Source organism: Callithrix jacchus, chromosome X, assembly GCF_049354715.1.
Source record: "Callithrix jacchus isolate 240 chromosome X, calJac240_pri, whole genome shotgun sequence".
In the NCBI taxonomy this organism is placed as follows: domain Eukaryota; kingdom Metazoa; phylum Chordata; class Mammalia; order Primates; family Cebidae; genus Callithrix; species Callithrix jacchus.
Genome location: NC_133524.1, coordinates 14,629,737 through 14,651,100, shown reverse-complemented (window position 1 = coordinate 14,651,100; position 21,364 = coordinate 14,629,737).

Genomic DNA, 21,364 nt, shown 5'->3' with positions numbered 1-21,364 from the left:
CTCACATATATATGATTGATTGTATTAATAGTTCTAGTTCTTCATCTGCAACCCCCACCTTGTATCCATGCCTTTTACCATGTGACTTTGCAGTTTCTCTCATTAAAGACACTGTGTTTTCCCATCTCTTTTATCTGTGTTGACTGTGACATGCTACAGCCAGTAGAATGCAGCGAAGGTGATGGTGTGCTACTTCTGTGGTTCTCCAGAGGCCTTTTACTTTTCTGTTCTTTCCCTTGTATCACTTCCACTGCCATAAAATATACTCAGGAGGGTAAAAGACACATGTAACATACTGGAGTTGCCCCACTTACCCAAGCCACACTCAGCCAAGATCAACCAAGAGTGAGCAATATCCACACATGTTAATGAGCTCAGCCAAGAACAGGAGGGCCGCCTCAACCAACCACTCTAGGTGTGCGAACAATAAATGCTGGATGTTTTATGCTACTGAAGGGTTTGTTTGTCATAAAGCATTATTGTGGCAATGAATAGCTGACACAAAATATATTAGAATGATTTATCTTAGTCCTGTACCAGTCAATCTTTTCAAAAACTAATTAAGGGTGTTAGAAAATGTGACCAAATTGATATTAAGAAATCTGAGACCCTTATAACACTTAACCTCAAGAGCTCAAATATAATAATATCTATGAATTGTTTGACTTCCACATGGGTCAAATCAGAAGATACTAGCATATATAGATTATAACACATTTCATTTGCAATTCTGTAATCACATTATATTTGCATACCCTAGAATCCCTACACAAGTAATTCTCCAACATCTTTGGCCCTATCCCAGAAGTTTTAATCTCTACATAAAGCAAATATGATAATTTATTGATAGCAAGTTGTAGCTATATACTATTTTGATGCAGTTATCCAACATTTTACAGGGATTTAGCCTCTCTAATATTTAATTCTGTGTAGATGTACAACTACTACTACAGATAGGAAATAATGTCACTTTCTTCTTACATAACTTGGTAAATAGGACATAATAAGATTCTCAAATGTTAGATATAGCTTTGGCCAAATCTAAATGAGGCCTATTGCATGTTGGGATTCCACTCGGAATTAGAAAGGGCTAGGAGCAAGTTATTGATTGATTAACTGATTGAGACAGAGTCTCACTCTGTCACCCAGGCTGGAGTGCAGTGGTGTGATCTCGGCTCACTGCAACCTCCACCTCCCTGGTTCAAGCAATTCCCTTGCCTCAGTCTCCTGAGTAGCTGGGGTTACAGGCACACCACACGCCTGGCTAATTGTTTTGCATTTTTAGCAGAGACAGGGTTTCACCATGTCGGCCAGGCTGGTCTCGAACTCCGGACTTCGTGTTCCACCTGCCTCAGCCTCCTAAAGTGCTGGGATTACAGGCATGAGCCACCGCACCTGGCCAAGTAATTTATTTTTTAACAACTTGGTAGTCCTGGTGGTCCAGACCTTATACTCCCTAATAAATTACTGGTTTGGATTCTATTTGCTTGTAGTTCAGTTGAGATTCTCATCATATGTTTAGTTAACATCTGTATTCAAGTAGAGGCAACACCAATACTTGAGAGCCACATGGTTTCACTTATGGATGCTTTATGATATTATTTCTGCTACTGGCCACTGCTCTGCAAAAGGCAGGTGTCCCCATCTCCAATTTATCTTGCAGAATGGCTTAACCTATATTCTCTTTTTAGGATCCAATGTCATAAAAAAATGTCTTATTTGAGCTATATTTCTTCCTGTTGTCCTTCCTTCTCTCTCTCAGGATGCTTTTTAATGTGCTTAAAGCAGCAAGGGAATTTCTTTTTCTTTCTAAGTGTTTTAAAATAAGATCTTGTTTAGCTAACCTTCTCTTGGGGGAACTTCCCAATTTTGAATCGCTTTCATTGAAAGAGTGGAAGGAAGCCCTTGCCCACCCTTTATACAACTTCTTAGAGTTTCAAGTCAAAATTCTACAGGCTCCAGACGGGAAAAAGTAGTTGGTCTTTTTCCAGGGTTTGAGATGATCTGGGCTTTAAGCCAATGTCTCCTTTTTTTATCTTAGTTGGCTCTGTCCCAAGCTCATCTTTTCCCAAACAACGTTTTGTCTGCAAATATCAGTTATTTAACACTTTAGTTTTATTGTCTTGAGACAATTTTAAATCAGTATGGTTAGCAACCATGGCTCACTCTTGACGTAATCATGAATATAGTTCACAACTTCTCACACATTCTTATTACTATATTTCACTGGGTTTATGCACAACCCCTAAGCAGAACTTTCAAAAGAAATTAAATATTATTTTTTTGTATATATTTTTTATAATACTTTAAGTTCTGGGGTACATGTGCAGATCTTGCAGAACTGTTACATAGGTGTACAGATGCCACGGTGGTTTACTGCCTCCATCCTCTCATCACCCCCATTAGGTATTTCCCCCAATGTTATCTCTCCCCAATCTCCCTACCCTGCAGTATCCCTCCCCAATCTCCCTACCCCGTACTATCCCTCCCCTAGCCCCTCACTCCCAACAGACCCCAGTGTGTGATGTTCCCCTCTCTGTGTTCATATGTTCTCACTGTTCAACACCTGCCTATAAGTGAGAACATGCACTGTTTGGTTTTCTGTTCTTGTGTCAGTTTGCTGAGAATGATGGTTTCTAGATTCATCCTTGTCCCTGCAAAGGACATGAACTCATCCTTTTTATGGCTGCATAGTATTCTATGGTGTGTATGTGCCACATTTTCTTTATCCAGTCTATCCCTGATGTGCATTTGGGTTGGTTCCAGGTCTTTGCTATTGTAAAGTGCTACAATGAACATATGTGTGCATGTGTCTTTATAATAGAACGATTTATCATCCTTTGAGTATATACCCAGTAATGAGATTTCTGGGTCAAATGGTATTTCTATTTCTAGATCATTGCAGAATCACCACCCTGTCTTCCACAATGGTTGAACTAATTTACACTCCCACCAACAGTGTAAAAGTGTTCCTATTTCTCCACATCCTCTCCAGCATCTGTTGTCTCCAGATTTTTTAATGATTGCCATTCTAACCTGTGTGAGATGGTATCTCAATGTGGTTTTGATTTGCAATTCTCTAATGACCAGTGATGATGAGCATTTTTTCATATATTTGTTGGCTGCATAAATATTTCCTTTTGAAAAGTGCCTGTTCATATCCTTTGCCCACTTTCTGATGAGGTCGTTTGTTATTTTCTTGTAAATTTGTTTTAGTTCTTTGTAGATTCTGGATAATAGCCCTTGTCAGATGGGTAGATTGCAAACATTTTTTCTCATTCTGTTAGTTGGCTGTTCATTCTAATGATTGATTCTTTTGCCGTGCAGAAGCTCTGGAGTTTAATTAGATCGGAGTTGTCTATTGTAGCTTTTGTTACCATTGCTTTTGGTGTTTTAGTCATGAAGTCCTTGCCTATGCCTATATCCTGAATAGTTTTGCTTAGGTTTTCTTCTAGCGTTTTTATGGGTCATGGGATGAGGGGACATTTCGCAGAACTGACCTATGATATATATTCTATGTGAGTGAGAAACAAACATTTGCTGTTAAAAGATGGTGGTTATTTGCTACTGCAGCATAACTGGGCATAACCTGAGTAATAAAATGATATTACTACAATTTGTATGCTACCTGATGCTTAGATATTAGAATTCAACAGACCTGACAAATAACTTTGCATCTATAAGCCTCAGCTGCCTCTTCTATAATATGGGTGTCATAAATTTACCTTTCACAATTGCTTGAAGTTAAGCATTCAATAATGCTTAGCGCAGTGTGTGGTACCTAACAGGTTCTTAAGAAATGATATTTCTGTTATAGACAGGCAAGGAGTTTAGGACTACAATATTGGAATTAATTTTATGCAGAAGGCGATAAGCCAGTCTTTGAAGGACCAAGCCATAGAAGCAGAAAGGCAGGGAGAAGGGTCATGGAATTTCTTTGGTTAGTTAGTTTGGGTCTTGCAGCAAGCCTCCTTAGCAAACATTACTGTTGGTACATAGCTGCATGCCATTATTACAGGGTGGGAAGACCTTCTTTGGGATCTTTTTTTGCATAAATTTTAAAGGTACAGGTATAGTTTTGTTGTGGATAGATTGCATAGTGGTGAAGTCTGGAATTTTTTTTTCGAGATGGAGTTTTGCTCTTCTTACCCAGGCTAGAGTGCAATGGCGCGAACTCGGCTCACTACAACCTCTACCTCCTGGGTTCACGCAATTCTCCTGCCTCAGCCTCCTGAGTAGCTGGGATTACAGGCACGTGGCACCATGCCCAGCTAATTTTTTGTATTTTTAGTAGAGACGGGGTTTCACCATGTTGAACGGGATGGTCTTGATCTCTTGACCTCGTGATCCACCCGCCTCAGCCTCCCAAAGTTCTGGGATTAGAGGCGTGAGCCACTGTGCCTGGCAGAAGTCTGGATTTTTACTGTAACCATCACCCAAATAATGTACATTTTATCCATTAAATAATTTCTAATCCCACAGCCCCTCCCACCCTCCCACCCTTCAGAGACTTCAGTGTCTATTATTCTTTTGAGTCTTGATTTTTCTTCCCAGAAGGGAAGAAATGGTAGTATTCTGACTCATTTCACAGAACAAGGAGCACAGAATATGAAAAGTGATTACATTTACTATTTACCATTATGAAGTGGTTTCATAAATCCAAAATTACCAGTCGCTCTTCAGAATGGCAGGCAGGGAGGAGGGATGACAAAACAAGTTTCTTTGAGAGCATACAGAATCAATATAAAACATATACTTCCTTTATGTGCATACCTTCCTTGAGACTTAATGAGTCAGGGACCTAGTTTAGCCTAGGAGAAGACAATCAACAGAATTAGTTAACACCATGCAAATGTTTCTATTCATGGTGAGGGGAAGGGAATTTAATAAACTAGAACAGTCATAACAATACATTGGGCATTGGTGGCCATGTATTTCTTTTTCCTTGGTTTAATATCTAATACTTTCTTTTCTTCTTAGATGCTTGACTGTTCCTTCTTGTTCTTTAGCTGACTTGCTTTCCTTCTGTGTCTGTCCTTTAAATATCTGTATTCTACAGGTGAAGCATCAGCCTAATTCTCTCCTCATCCTGTGAACCCTTCCTCAAAGTTTTCATACTCTGCCATAGTTTTACTTCTTCATCTGAGACCTTATTTCTGGGTGCATGTTTCCATCTGTCTATTCTAAATTTCTACCTGGATGTCTTAAAATATCTTTCATGTCTTGATTCTATCTGAAATGTTTTCCTTTTCTCTTCACCAGTCCAGATTCTTCAGATGTCTTAAGCTGTACTTCTTCAATATAGTGTTTCTTGAGACTGAGACTACATTAGGTCTACCTTTGTGCAATATTGAAACTCCTGTTATTTTGCCTTAAGCAATTCAGAGCCCATTATTTTAAATTGATGGAATTATCTTATGTTCTCTCTTCCATGCTAAACTTTTTACTCCATGAAGGCTAGCACAGTATCTATCTTGATTTCCATATCCCCAGTGGACAGTCAGTAAAAATGTGTTGAGTAAAGGGAAGATGGCTGAACAGGAACAGCTCTGGACTACAGTTCCCAGCGAGAAACGTGGAAGGCAAGTGATCTCTGCATTTCTAACCAAGGTACCAGGTTAATCTCAATGGGACTGGTTGGACAGTGGATGTAGCCCAATGAGGGCAAATTGAGGCAGGGTGGGGCACTGCCTCACCTGGGAAGTGCAACGGGCTGGAGGTCCCTCCCTCCTACCCAAAGGAGACTATCAGGGACATCTCCAGCCACTCCAGAGCTCCGGTTCAGAAGCTGCACTTCTCCCACAGACCAGAAGACTCTCGCCTTCCAACATGGGTTTCCAGGGCAAATCTGGGCAGCCAATACCCCAAGTTCCCAGCAAAAATCTGAGCTGTCATTTTGACTGGCACTGGAGTGCCTGTGAGACAAAGTTGCCTATATCCCTGAGAGAAAGGGAGCTGAAGGCTGGAAGCCAGGTGATCTGGCTCTGCAGGTCCCACCCCCACGGAGACCAGCAAACTGAATGCAACTGGCTTGGAATATTTGCAGCCAACACAGCAGTTTGAGCTCAACCCTGGTCTGTCAAGCTCGGTGGGGGTGTGGGGCATCCACCATTACCAAGGCAGTGCTAACATTACCCGTGTAAACAAAAGCACAGAGAAGTTTACACAGCAGCTGGGGGGAGCCTGCAGCAGCTCAACAATGCCTCTGCAGGCAGACTGTGACTAAACTCCCTCCTTGCTGGGCAGGGCATCTCTGAAAAAGGCAGTAGCCTGTCAGGAGCTTGTAAATAAAGCCATACCTTACTGGGACAGAGCATAAAGGAAAAGTAGCTGTTGTGAGTTCTGATGCAGCAGACTTAAACATCCCTGCCCAGCAGCTCTGAAGGGAACAACAGAGCTCTCAGCACAGCACTTGAGCTATGATAAGGGACAGACTGCCTCCTCAAGTGGCTCCCTGATCCCCATTTATCCTAAGAGACACCTCATAGAGGAGAGCTCGGGCTGACATCTGGCAGGTACCCTTCTGTGACAAAGCTACCAGAAGAAGGAACGGGCAGCAATCCTTGCTGTTCTATAGCCCCCATGGGTGATTCCCAGGCAAGCAGAGTCTGAAGTGGACCTCCAGCCGTCCTGCAGCAGAGCGGTCTGACTGTTGGAAGGAAAATTAAAACAGAAAGAAATAGCTTCAACATCAACAAAAAAGATGTCCACTCAGAGACCCCATCCAAAAGTCACCAACTTCAAAGACCAAAGGTAAATAAATCCACAAAGATGGGAAGAAACCAGCGCATAAGTGATAAAAACACCAAAAACCAGAACACCTCTCCTCCTCCAAGGGATCACAACTCCTCACCAGCAAGGGAACAAAACTGGATAGAGAATGAGTTTGCTTCAGAAGGTGGGTAATAACAAACTTCTCCAAGCTGAAGGAGCATGTTCTAACCCAATGCAAAGAAACTGAGAACCTTGAAAAAAGGTCAGACGAAATGTTAACTAGAATAACCAGCCTAGAGAAGAACATAAACGACTTGATGGAGATGAAAAACATAGCACAAGAACTTCACGAAGCATACACAAGTTTCAATAGCTGAATCGATCAAACAGAAGAAAGGATGTCAGAGATTGAAGATCAACTCAATGAAATAAAATGAGAAGACAATATTAGAGAAAAAATCATGAAAAGAAATGAACAAAGACTCCAAGAAATATGGGATTATATGAAAAGACCTAATCTACATTTGATAGTTGTACCTGAATGTGATAGGGAGAATAAATCCAAGCTGGAAAACACTCTACAGGATATTATCCAGGAGAACTTCCCCAACCTAGCAAGCCAGGCCAACATTCAAGTCCAGGAAATACAGAGAACACCGCAAAGATATTACTCAAGAAGAGCAACCCCAAGGCACATAATCATCAGATTCACTAGGGTTGAAATGAAGGAAAAAGTGCTAAGGGTAGACAGAGAGAAAGGTTGTGTTACCCACAAAGGGAAGCCGATCAGACTCACTGTGGATTTCTCTGGAGAAACTCTACAAGCCAGAAGAGAGTGGGGGCCAATATTCAACATCCTTAAAGAGAAGAAATTTCAACCTAGAATCTCATATCCAGCCAAACTAAGCTTCATAAGTGAAGGAGAAATAAAATCCCCTGTGGACAAACAACTGGTGAGAGATTTTGTTACCACCACACCTGCCTAACAAGAGCTCCTGAATGAAGCACTAAACATAGAAAGGAAAAACCAGTACTAGCCAGTCCAAAAACATAACAAATGGTAAGCAGCATTGACACAATGAAGAAATTGAGTCAACTAACAGGTAAAACAACCAGTTAGCATCAAAATGGCAGGATCACAATCACACATAACAATATTAACCTTAAATTTAAACAGGCTAAATGCCCCATTAAAAAGACACAGACTGGCAAACTGGATAAAAGTCAAGACCTATCGGTGTGCTGTATTCAGGAGACCCATCTCACATGCAAAGACACACATAGACTCAAAATAAAGGAATGGAGGAAGATTTACCAAGCCAATGGACAGGAAAAAAAAAAGCAGGGGTTGAAATCCTAGTCTCTGATAAAATGGACTTTAAACCAACAAACATCAAAAGAGACAAAGAAGGGCGTTACATAATGGTAAAGGGATCAATGCAATGAGAAGAGTTAACTATCCTAAATATATACACACCCAATACAGGAGCGCCCAGATACATAAAGCAAGTTCTTAATGACCTACAAAGGACTTAGACTCCCACACAATAATAGTGGGAGACTTTAACACTCCACTGTCAATATTAGACAGATCAATGAGACAGAAAATTAACAAGGATATCCAGGACTCGAATGCAGATCTGAACCAAGTGGACCTAATAGACATCTATAGAACTCTCCACCCCAAATCCACAGAATATATATTTTTCTCAGCACCATATTGCATTTACTCTAAAATTGACCACATAAATGGAAGTAAGTCACTCTTCAGCAAATGCAAAATAATGGAAATCATAACAAACAGTCTCTCAGACCACAGTACAATCATATTAGAACTCAGGATTAAGAAACTCATGCAAAACTGCACAACTAAATGGAAACTGAACAACCTGCTTCTGAATGACTACTGGATAAATAATGAAATGAAGACAGAAATAAAGATGTTCATTGAAACCAATGAGAATGAAGACACAACATACCAGAACCTCTGGGACACATTTAAAGCAGTGTCTAGAGGGAAATTCATAGCACTAAATGCCCACATGAGAAGTGAGGAAAGATCTAAAATCAACACCCTATTGTCAAAATTAAAAGAACTAGAGGAGCAACATCAAACAAATTCAAAAGCTAGCAGAAGACAAGAAATAACTAAGATCAGAGCAGAACTGAAAGAGATAGAGACACATAAAACCCTTTAAATAATCAATAAACCCAGAAGCTGGTTTTTAAAAAAATAAACAATGAAGATAGCCTGCTAGCCAGACTAATAAAAAGGAAAAGAGAGAAGAATCAAATAGATGCAACAAAAAATGATAAAGGGGACATCATCACCAATTTCAGAGAAATACAAACTACCATCAGAGATTAGTACAAACAACTCTATGCACATAAACCAGTAAATCTAGAAGAAATGAATAAATTCCTAGATACTTACACCCTTCCAAGACTAAACCAGGAAGAAGTTGAATCCCGGAATAGACCAATAACAAGATCTGAATTTGAGGCAGGAATTAATAGCCTATCAACCAAACAAAGTGTAGGTCCAGATGGGTTCCCAGCCAAATTCTACAAGATATACAAAGAGGAGCTGGTACTATTCCTTCTGAAACTATTCCAAACAATACAAAAAGAGGGAATCTTCCCTAACTCATTTTATGAGACCAACATCATCCTGATACCAAAACCAGGCAGAGACACATCTAGAAAAGAAAATTACAGGACAATATCCATGATGAACATCAATGCAAAAATCTTCAATAAAATACTGGCAAACCGAAAGCAACGGCATATCAGAAACTTATCCATCACGATCAAGTAGGCTTCATCCTGGAGATGCAAGGCTGTTTCAACATACACAAATCTAAAAATGTAATCCATCACATAAGCAGAACCAAAGAGGAAAACCACGTGATTATCTCAGTAGATGTGGAAAAGGCCTTTAAGCAAATTCAACAGCCCTTTATGCTAAAAACTCTCAACAAACTAGGTATTGATGGAACATATCTCAAAATAACAAAAGCTATCTATGACAAGCTCAAAACCAAAATCATACTGAATGGGTAAAAACTGAAAGCATTCCCTTTTAAAACTGGCACTAGACAAGGATGCCCTCTCTCACCATTCCTATTCAACATAATATTGGAAGTACTAGTCAGAGCAATCAGGCAAGAGAAAGAAATAAAGGGTATTCAATTAAGAAAAGATGAACTCAAATTGTCTGTATCTGCCGACAACATGACTGTATATTTAGAATAACCCATCACCTCAGCTCAAAATCTCCTTAAGATGATAAGCAACTTCAGCAAAGTCTCAGGATACAAAATCAATGTGCAGAAATCACGAGCATTCCTATATACCAATAACAGAGTAACAGAGAGCCAAATCATGAGCAAACTCCCATTCACAAGTGCTACAAAGAGAATAAAATACCTAGGAATATAACTAACAAAGGACATGAAGGACCTCCTTAAGGAGAACTACAAACCACTGCTCAAGGAAATAAGAGAGGACACAAACAGTTGGGAAAACATTCCATGCTCATGGTTAGAAAGAATCAATTTCGTGAAAATGACCATACTGTGCAAAGTAATTTATAGATTCAAAGCTATACCCACCAAGCTACCATTGACCTTCTTCACAGAACTGGAAAAAAATACCATAAACTTCATAGGGAACCAAGAAATAGCCCACATAGCCAAGACAATTCTCAGCAAAAAGAACAAAGCGGGAGGCACCATGCTATTTGATTTCAAACTATACTATAAGGCTACAGTAATCAAAACAGCATAGTACTGGTACCAAAACAGATATATAGACCAATGGAACAGAACAGAGGCCTCATACGTAATGTCACACACCTACAACCATCTGATCTTTGATAAACCTGACAAAACAAGCAATGGGGAAAGGATTCCCTGTTTAATAAACGGTGTTGGGAAAACTGGCTAACCGTGAGCAGAAAGCTGAAACTGGACCCCTTCCTTACACCTTATATCAAAATTGACTCTGTATGGATGGATTCAAGGTTTAAACATAAGACCTAACACCATAAAAACCCTAGAAGAAAACCTAGGCAATACCATTCAGGACATAGGCATGGGCAAGGACTTCATGACTAAAACACCAAAAGCAATGGCAACAAAAGCCAAAATAGACAAATGGGATCTAATTAAACTCCAGAGCCTCTGCATAGCAAAAGAAACAATCATTAGAGTGACCCAGCAACCAACAGGATGGGAAAAAATGTTTGCAATCTACCCATCTGACAAAGGCCTAATATCCAAAATCTACAACAAACTAAAACAAATTTACAAGAAAAAAAACAACCCCATCAGAAAGTGGGCAAAGGATATGAATAGGCACTTTTCAAAAGAAGACATTTGTGAAGCCAACAAATATATGAAAAAATGCTCATCATCACTGGTCATTAGAGAAATGCAAATCAAAACTACATTGAGATACCATTTCATGCCAGTTAGAATGGTGATCATTAAATAAATCTGGAGACAACAGATGCTGGAAAGGATGTGGAGAAATAGGAACACTTTTACACTGTTGGTGGGAGTGTAAATTAGTTCAATGACTGTGGAAGAGAGGGTGGCGATTCCTCAGGGATCTAGAAATAGAAATACCATTTGACCCAGCAATTCCATTACTGGGTATATACCCAAAGAATTATAAATCATCTATTATAAATACACAGGCACATGTATGTTGATTGCGGCACTGTTTACAATAGCAAAGACATGGAACCAACCCAAATACCCATCAAGAATAGACTGGATAATGAAAATGTGGCACATATACACCATGGAATACTATGCAGCCATAAAAAAGGATGAGTTTATATCCTTTGCAGGGACATGGATGAATCTGGAAACCATCATTCTCAGCAAACTGACACAGGATCAGAAAACCAAATACTGCATTATCTGACTCATAAGTGAGTGTTGAACAATGAGAACACATGAACACAGAGAAGGGAACATCACACACTGCGGTATATTGGTGTGGGGGGCTAGGGGGTGATAGCCGGGGGTGGGGAGGTTTGGGAGGCATAACATTTGGAGAAATACCTAATGGGGGTGATGGGGGGATGGAGGCAGCAAACCACCATGGCATGTGTCTACCTATGTAACAATCCTGCAAGATCTGCACACATACCCCAGAACTTAAAGTATAATAATAAAAAGAGAAGTAATACAGGATTTATAAAAGATATTAAAATACAAGAGACACATATAAATGGATTCTGAGGAATAGAAAAAAATGTGTTGAATAAATAAATGAATAATATAAGCTAAACTTATAGTACTACCAACCTCTCCTATTTCTATTCTTGGACATGACTGATGTGCTCCCAAATCACCCCATTATATCCACTAAAATCTAGGAGCCTTCCTATATACTACCATATGCCTCATTTCTAACATCTAAACACTTACCAACCATCTAGTATTCCTCTTAAATGTTTGAAGAATCTACTTCCTCCTCTCTCTGTCCCTGCTATTTCTATTTTGTTTGGGTTCTTACCTTTTTTTCTGAATTTGTCATCTTCTTCTAATCCTTTGCCATCACAGCAGGGCATTTTCTTAAAATGAAAATATGATGATTTTGTTCTGCTGCATAAAACCCTTCAACAAGCACCCTGTTGCTTTAAAGATAAATATCAGATTTTTAAGCTTGATCTACTACTCATTCTATAATCTGAAAATCTACTCTCAGCCTTCCTTCTTCTCTCTTTTCATCCTCCTTGCCACCTCCAACCCCCATTTCCCCTGGTCATCTAGAACTCATTGTTCCCAAGACCACCTTCTTGCCTTTGCACAGATTCTCCTTGCCCATAATGTCTTTAAGTTTTTAGCAGAGGTTCTCTACCTACCCAACTCTTCACCCTTTAAAACAAAGCTTTAAGGCCACCTCCTCTGAAAAATCTTTCCAAACTCTCCTAGAAAAAAATGTATTATACTCTGCTTTATATTCCCATGGCACTCTACAAGAGCCTTAATTATAGCCTTTGATCTGGTTTGGCTGTTTCCCCACCCAAATCTCATCTTGAATTATAGTTCCCATAATCCCCACGTGGTGTAGGAAGGACCAAGTGGGAGGTAATTGAATCTTGGGATTGGTTACCCTCATGCTGTTCTCATGATACTGAAGTGGGTTTTCACAAGATCTGATGGTTTTATAAGGGGCTTTTCCCCCTTTGCTTGGCACTTCTCTCTCCTGCTGCCTTGTGAAAAGGACGTGTTTGCTTCTCCTTCTGCCATGATTGTAAGTTTCCTGAGGTCTTCCCAGCTATGTGGAACTGTGAGTCAAACCTCTTTCCTTTATAAGTTACCCAGTCTTGGGTGTTTCTTCATACGACCATGAGAAGGAACTAATACAGCATCCAAAGTCTTAAGTGATTATGTTTTATTGCATTAACCCCTTCATTGGCCTATCAGTTCCTATGAACAGGGTCTAGTTCTTATTAAGCTCTGAATCTACTGGAATTTTAGCTGTATATTTACAAATCATTTCTCCAATAAAATACATTTACCCAGAATATATAAAGAACTCCCAAACTCAACAAGAGGTAAACATAAATCCTAATATAAAATGGGCAAGATTGAACAGACTCTTCATCAAAGATATACAGGTAACAACTAAGCAATAAACAGATGCTCAATTCATTGATCATCAAGGAAACATAAATTAAAACCACACTGAAATACTACCACGCACTTATTCAAAGATCTAAAGTAACAAAGCCTGAACATATCAAGTGTTGGCAAGGATGTTAATGGAGAACAATTTCACAATTTCTTAAGAAGTTAAACAGAAACCTACCATATGATCTGGCCATTCTACTCCTACATATTTATCCAGTAAAAATATACATATCTATACAAATACTATCATGAGAGTTTTATTTGTGATAGCCCCAAATTCACATAAACCAAAATGTTTTTCATTGGTTCATAAACTATGATATACTCATAAAAGGGAACATTGCTCAGGAATAAAACACTAAACACATAACAACATAGATAAATCTCCAAACAAGTATGTTGAGTGAAAGAAGTCTGTCAAAATGAGTACATACTGTTGGGAGGGAGAGCAAGACGGCTGAATAGAAACTTCCATCAACCATCCTCCCTATAGGAATGCTAAGTTTAACAACTGTCTACACAAAAAGCACCTTAAGAAAATGCAAAAATCAGGTAAGCAATCACAGTACCCGATTTTAACTTCACATCACTGAGTTGGTATTTATGTTGTAAGAAAAAGTCGTTTCTACTCTTCCCTCTCTTCTCCTCAAGTGGAAAGAGAAGGGCTCTTTTGTAGTTGTGAACTGCACTGCCTGAGGTTGAGAGAGGGTTGATACAAGCACTCCCTTAGCCACCAAGGCCGGTAACTCAGTAGGTTGTGTGCCCCCAAGTCCACTGGTTTGAGCCCAGCACAGCACTAGGACTTGCCTAAGAACAGTAGTCCTTGTGGCTTAGATAGCCTTTCAAGTTGTTTTTAGAACCCCGTAGCACTTTAGCCCACAGTGGCAAGGCTTACTAAAACTGAAGTTCCAACTGCTGAGATTGGCAATTCCCCTCTGGCTAGGGCTGGTCTAAATGATACCTCCATTGGTGTATTAATCACATTATCTAATGGCCCCATGCTACTCAAAATGTGGTCCCTAGACCAGTAGCATTGTCACCACCTAAGAGTTTGTAAGAAATGCAGAATCTTGGGTCACATCCCAGATATCTTTAATCAGAATCTATATTTTAACAAGATGCCCAAGTAGTTTGTATGCACATTCAATTTAAGAAGTGCTTGTCTTACTGTCATATATCCTGTATAAGATAATGATTATCATTCCTATTACTCATTTGAGAAAATGAGACTAGGGAAGTAAAATTACTGAAAATATTCAGTATCTATAACATGCCAGAGTTGAGATTTTAAGGTGGTTTCCATAATTCAATATGTCAAACACTTCTTTCCATCATGCTTTTCTCTACATGAAACGAATTCAGTAGCTTTGGTTATAACCACCCTACTCCCAACCTCATCCATTTACTGGTTGCTGTTACCCAAACTCTTACTCTCAGATATGCATGATTTAGACTGAATATTGCCCATTGCTTGAAATATTTTGAATACCAATATCTGTGGGAAGAGTTGATTAAAAAATCACTTAAATATTGGTGTTTTGGAGTCTGATCAGGCTGTTGCCTTTACCCATTCATAGGAAGAGCAAACCAGTTTGAAGTCCACATTGCACCTTAGGACAAGGAAAAGAAGAAAGGGATTGAAGGAGAATAAAGAGGAAAAAAATGAAGGCTCATTGCCTCATATGTAAAATTTGACATAGATCAGTCCTTCCATAGACACTGACTGTCTTTGAAGTTTGCTGTAGCCACTGGCTCGAGCCTGTTCAATTGCTTCTGTCATGGGCCTCTGGATACTCTAAATGAGGTCTGTGTCCTTTCTCTATGGAATTTCCAGGTAGGTGAGCACTAAACTCCTGCAGAAATTTACCACTGCTACCCAGAGTGACAGAGAAGAAATGTGAAACAGCTGTGCTGACCAGTGCTCAAGGCTGCATCCTTATACAAAATATACCAACACTCTATTGTTACCAATAATAGCTGTATGGGGTCTCTACTGTAAGTCAGATACTGTACTAGGTACTTAATAAATGTCTCTATAAAATTCTTAAAAGTATGTATTATTCAGGAAATGCAGCTGGTGAGGTGTGGGGATGGGCTTCTATCCCAGGCCTATTTGAAACAAGAGCAAGTTTCCTTCTACAATAACATACTGCCATGGTTTGCTTAAATTAACCTCTTATTCAACCTTCAATGTCCAGCTCAAAGTTCCTTCACTAATCAGCTTCCTCTCAGTGACCATGGTGATATCTTCTCCCTGTAGTCCTGATTTTGTACTGTTTAAATAAAAGCTTGAATTCTTTTTTTTTCCCACATTCCTCTTACCTCAAGTTACAATTAAGTCTGTGTCTCTGTCCCATCTCCCCACCCAAACGTTTGTTTTCTTAAATGTTCTTTGGGTGCTGGCCCCAGCCTCACAGCAGGAGTTCAATGGTACCATCAAGTTGGTCTATAAACCAACTTAGGCAAGAAGTCCACCCTCTAGAAGCCCCTGGAAGTCAAACATTCTCCATTGGTTGAGCCACTTCACAAACTTTACCTGTAGCCTCTAAAAGCTAACAGCTCCCTCCCTGAAGCAATGGCTTACCCCTGGGAATTTTGTATACATATATGACTTGCTCTTGCCCATGTTTTGTACTGCTTTTCTTTCCCTTCATTCTTTTCCAAGAGGAGAAGATAGCTTCGGTGCTCTTTACAGTTGGCCACTCCTCCTATTCTGGTTTTCTTTACAGTTTTGATTCTAGGAGAACGAAGAAAGAGAACAGTCCTTCCAGTGACTCTCTTCCTCTCTTGTGTACTTGCACTTCCTCATTCCCTAACATTTGATAATTTACTATATATATCAGACATTGTGCTAAGAATTTTATATATCTAATTCTTATACCAATAATCTCATGAAATATGTGCTATTATTATACCCATTTAGCTCAAAAGGACTTTTAAGTATAGAGAGGTATCTTGTCCATTATTACACTAGGATATGGGAGAGCCAGAATATGGATGTAAGCTACGTGCTACTCTACTCTTAGTCACTTACCAGTTGATGTCAGTGAGAAACACATGAGAAATATGGCAAATGTATAAGTATATAAACCAATATGGTTGTTGGTATCATATGGATTATCAAGTAAATCAGGATCTTCAGACTTTTCTTACAACTGGTCCTTGACTGGGTCCTTCTGTTTTAGGCACTCAGTGAATACAGGTGAATTAGTATTAGTTTGCACTAAGCTGTGAAAAATATAGTCTAAGTGAGTATTGGTATTACTATCTTTTTTTATTATACTTTAAGTTCTGGGGTAAATGTGCAGAATGTGCAGGTTTGCTACATAGGTATAGGTACTACTATTTTTTTTAAATAAATCATTTATTAGGGAAAGAATGCAACTTCCAGTAATATCTTCCAAAATTCAATATAAATGATTTTTGAAAAACTCAAATGTTTGATGACTCATATCCAATTGACCTTCTCCAGTAGCAGAAATCTTTTAGAGTTGACGGTTTGCAGGTATTTAAAGAAGCCATTATGTAAATTAAACCATCATGTTCACTCAGATATTTGTTGTAGGCATTATGGCAGACACACACGAAAAAGCATAATGCATTCTCTCAAAGAGAATCTCATCATCTTTTGGGGAGAAAATAAACAATATACATGTTTCTCATTAAATAATGATAATTTTAAATAGTTCTTTGAGAGGATGATGACAATTACAAGCTAATGCGTGATTATACCAACAGCAGTTCAGAGAAGGAACACATAATGTCAGACTGGGATAAGTGATTGATCTAGAGAGGTTTAGCGGAACAGATAAATTTTAAGCTGTAATTTGAAAGGTCAATAGAATTAAAGTAGGGAACAATGAAAGGAAGGGCAGACAGGGTTGGATAGAACTGCAACATAGACTACATGACCTGTATTAGAAAACGTCTTTGTGCAAAACAAACTAGCATCATTATTGGGCTTAATTTGGACTTTTCGTCCTCAGTAAATAGAGAATATCTGTGACTCATTTTGAACTTTGTAACCCAAGGCCTAAGTGGAAGCATTGGAAGATAGGATTGGGATTGTTGCCAAGGTCCTCTGGTAACACAGTTCAACACTGCAGAGGAAATGACAACTGTTGCTGCCTTCTTAGCAGGTCCCTTGGGCAATTGTAGGACTAGGTTTCCAGGTATATCACATGAAGTCTCAGCTTTGGAGAAACACTGCCTGGCATTATCCAGGCTTGTTCCACTAGTCCTCTAAAGGGCTTTTGCATTTATTGCTTAAAAGTGAGACATCTGAGCAAAGACATGCCACACAGTGGGTCAAGCTCAGCGGCTCCTCAAGGACACTGCTTGGAGCTACCCTCTAGAGGGACCAAGAGGAGCCACCACTGCTACAGTTAGATAGTAGGAATAAGATCTAGTGTTTGGTAGTAGAGTAGGGTGCCTATTGTTAACAGTAAATTGTTGGATATTTCAAAATGGCTACAAGACATGATATGCAATGTCTCTAACACAAAAAAAATGATAAATATTTGAGGTGCTGGATATCTCAATTATCCAGATTTGATCATTACACATTGTATGCTTATATCAAAATATCACATGTATCCCATAAATGTGTACAACTATGATGTAACCAAAACATTTTTTAATTAAAACAATTTTAAGATAAAATGAGTTTTTAAAAAAGCAAGAGCCTATTCAGAAGAGCAATAAAACTGAAGATTATGGAGTACCAGCCATGTGATGTGGGAAATGTAATTATATATATATATATATATATATATATGTACACACATATATATGTGTATATACATATATAATATACATGTATGTTATGTATACTTATGTTAAATCCCATAAAAATTTCTGAGAGATAAGAATTATGATGTGACTTTTATAGAGGACAAAAACCTCAGTGTGTTGCCCAGTGGCACTGACAGATCCAAGGTTCAACAACACTCTTAAGCAGTTAACAAATCAGGCCCATACAGAGAGGAAAGAAGAATATATATATGGTGGAATAACTATAACTGATTAACATATGTATTATCACACATTATCTTTGTGGTGACACCACTTAATATCATGTTGTACATGATAAATACAAACAATTTTATCTGTTAATCAAAAAAATAAAAGTGTAACCAAGACAGAAAAGAATAGATGAAATGTCTTGAAAAGTTCATTTGACAACGCACTCTGGGCTCTAGAAGTCAGTAGGAAATAAACCACAAACCTTGAACCCTGGGAGCAAATCAAGTTGAAGGGAAACCTTAAGGGAATCCAAAATCTAGAAGCTACTGAAGGAATGCCATAAAAGGGAGCTCAATTAAGAAAAGTTTAACAAGAACACCTTTAGTCTGCCCAATAACATGAGTCACAGTGCATTCCAGAAGGCAGTGAGAAATATCTTCTCTTCTTACTTAGATAATACTGGAAAGTCTACCAAAGGTGACACTACCTAGGAATAGCTGATTGAGCCTTTAAGCCAAAGAGAAACAGAGACTCTGACAATAAACTGCCCTAAAATTCCTAGTGCAAAATGTAGCTTTATAAAACAAGACCCCATGTATGTTGATGCTTCCTAGAACCACATTGTATAATATTTGGATGGCAATACTAAAATGGTCCTTCTCTTGAATGAATAATATATGTGATTAACAAGATACCTATGCCACAGGGAAAAAAAGGAAAAATTCCAGATCTGATTTTGTATAAGAGCCAGGCTTTTATATTACCCACATAGTAATTAATATTGTATTTATCAAATGTCTAGAAAGATCTCCGTCCTGTTACCTGATATGAGATATCACCTTAACAAAACTTGAAATTCACCCATTTATGCCGACTTTTGCTCTCAGTAGTTCTGTTTACAAAATGGAAACATGATTGAAAAACATATGCTGGAACTAATTTGCACTTATGCCCGAACTGCTTAAGTACATTTTTTTGCTTATTTTTTTTCTGATAACAATGAATGGCTTTGAAGAAATCAGTTCTAAAGAATCCTTATAACAAAAAGAGTTTTATCTGATGATTAATATTCAGTTTGAACTTGTTGTTCAATATGAGGGGGAGAGAAAATATAATGCACACTTAATACAAGCAGAGCTAGATTTCTACTGAGGAGTATAAGCCATCTGTTGCTCTCTGTTTTAGAGGAGTGGCTATTTTCTCTTCTTAATGAAAAGGGAACCTCGCACAAGAATACATACTCTCGACATTAAAGTGCACCTACTTGACTATATAATCTTTGACTCGTGTCTTTTATCTCAGAAAGGAATAGAGAAGAAAGGTAAGGTAATAAAGTTCAGGTAGAAAATTCAATCTATTGTCAAGACATTGACAAAGTTTGCCTAAGAAGGCTCAAAAGTGACAACAAAAGAAATGCTTTGTTTTGAAATAATTTTAGATTTACAGAATAGTTGCAAAAATAGTATGGAGAGTTCCCAAATATCTTTCTCTTGGCTTTCCCTAATGTTAACATAATACAAAATTATGTTAGAAGATTTTGACACTCTAGTTGGCTGGGAGTCTTTGGATAAGTTGGTTATAAAGTAACTCTTAGTAAATATGATAGCAAAATCAAGGACAAATAGAAACCAAAAGATTTTAGTAAGAAAAGAAGAATGTATACTTTTGGAAGTAATCACTACCAATATTTTAAAAATTCAACTTATAATATCACAGTTTTAAGTAGCCTTTTTAGGTAGTCACCAGAGAGTTATATATTTTGTGAAAGACAGAAGAATCTCTTCATTTTGGATAAGTCGTAGCATAGCACAATCAATAGATTATTGGCATGTTACCACCCCTGCATGGTAGCAATACATTCAAATAAGTGCAACAGGTGTGCTTCTTCTTTTAAATAATGAAATATCTCTTAAAAATATAAGCCTGAAAACATAAATATCTATTGAAATTTATGGCTAACATGAAAAGGGTGAATCACCAAAGCATTTGTTTTCAATTATTTTATTAGATCATTTTGCTCCATGTTAAAAATAAGTGAGGAAGAATATGGGGAAACTGTCTTGAGAAGGGAAGTATGAAAGGAGCATAAAATGGAAGGCCAGGATGTCAAGGACAAAACTTCACTGAGGGCGGTTTCTTGTTCCTAAAGTCTTAAATTTTTCCCATTCCTGTCTTTTGAAAACAATCTTCCCTGATAAATCTGGACTATAAAGACTTTGGACTTTGTATATTGTATTTCCAAAAGGAGATAATGACCCTCTATCTAGATATCATCAAGGTTAGCCTCCCTTTGAGTTTCTGGATGAATTTGACAGACTATGCTTTGCAATCTAGAATATCAGCTATCTTGTTTTTACCAATGATGTTTATGTCAGTAGATAATTGCAGGGAAGGCTTGGTTGAAAACATTTATAAATTTTCCTATGGCAGGCCTTTGAATTACATTGTGTATAATATACATATTTTCAAGGTCCTATTGTATCTTAGGATTTCCTTAAGAAAAGATGGAAGCAAAGATTTGGGTGTAGAAATGATCCCAGAAAGCAAGAATAAGGAAGTGGGAATGGGACACGGAAGGAAGAAAACCAATATAACAAGTTGCCCAAATTACTGCTATACATAATGAAGCTCAATTTCACTGGGATCTTCTGAGAAGGATATAAATGCCTCTAAGAATTGTCCACTTTTGTTGGAAAGGGTGCCCCCTCGGGTGATGACTCTCCTGAACGAATGGGCCATATGAGCAACCACAGGGTCAGATCATATCCTCATAAAAATCAGGAACATGTACAATCTGCATTTTGGGTGGGCATTATCAAACAGTTGTGACTGGGCTTGTATAGAACTGTCCACCTGATTCAGCTGGAGCTGAAATTAGACGTGAGCTGAGAGAATATGATGCAAGTATCACAGATGTCTGCTACAAAACCCTAGCCAAAAAGTGCTTAAGAACCAGGGCCCTTAGGGAACATGGTTATAAATAGCATGGAAGAGAGCAGAGGGCTTAGTTGGGCCTGTCAGATAAGAAAATG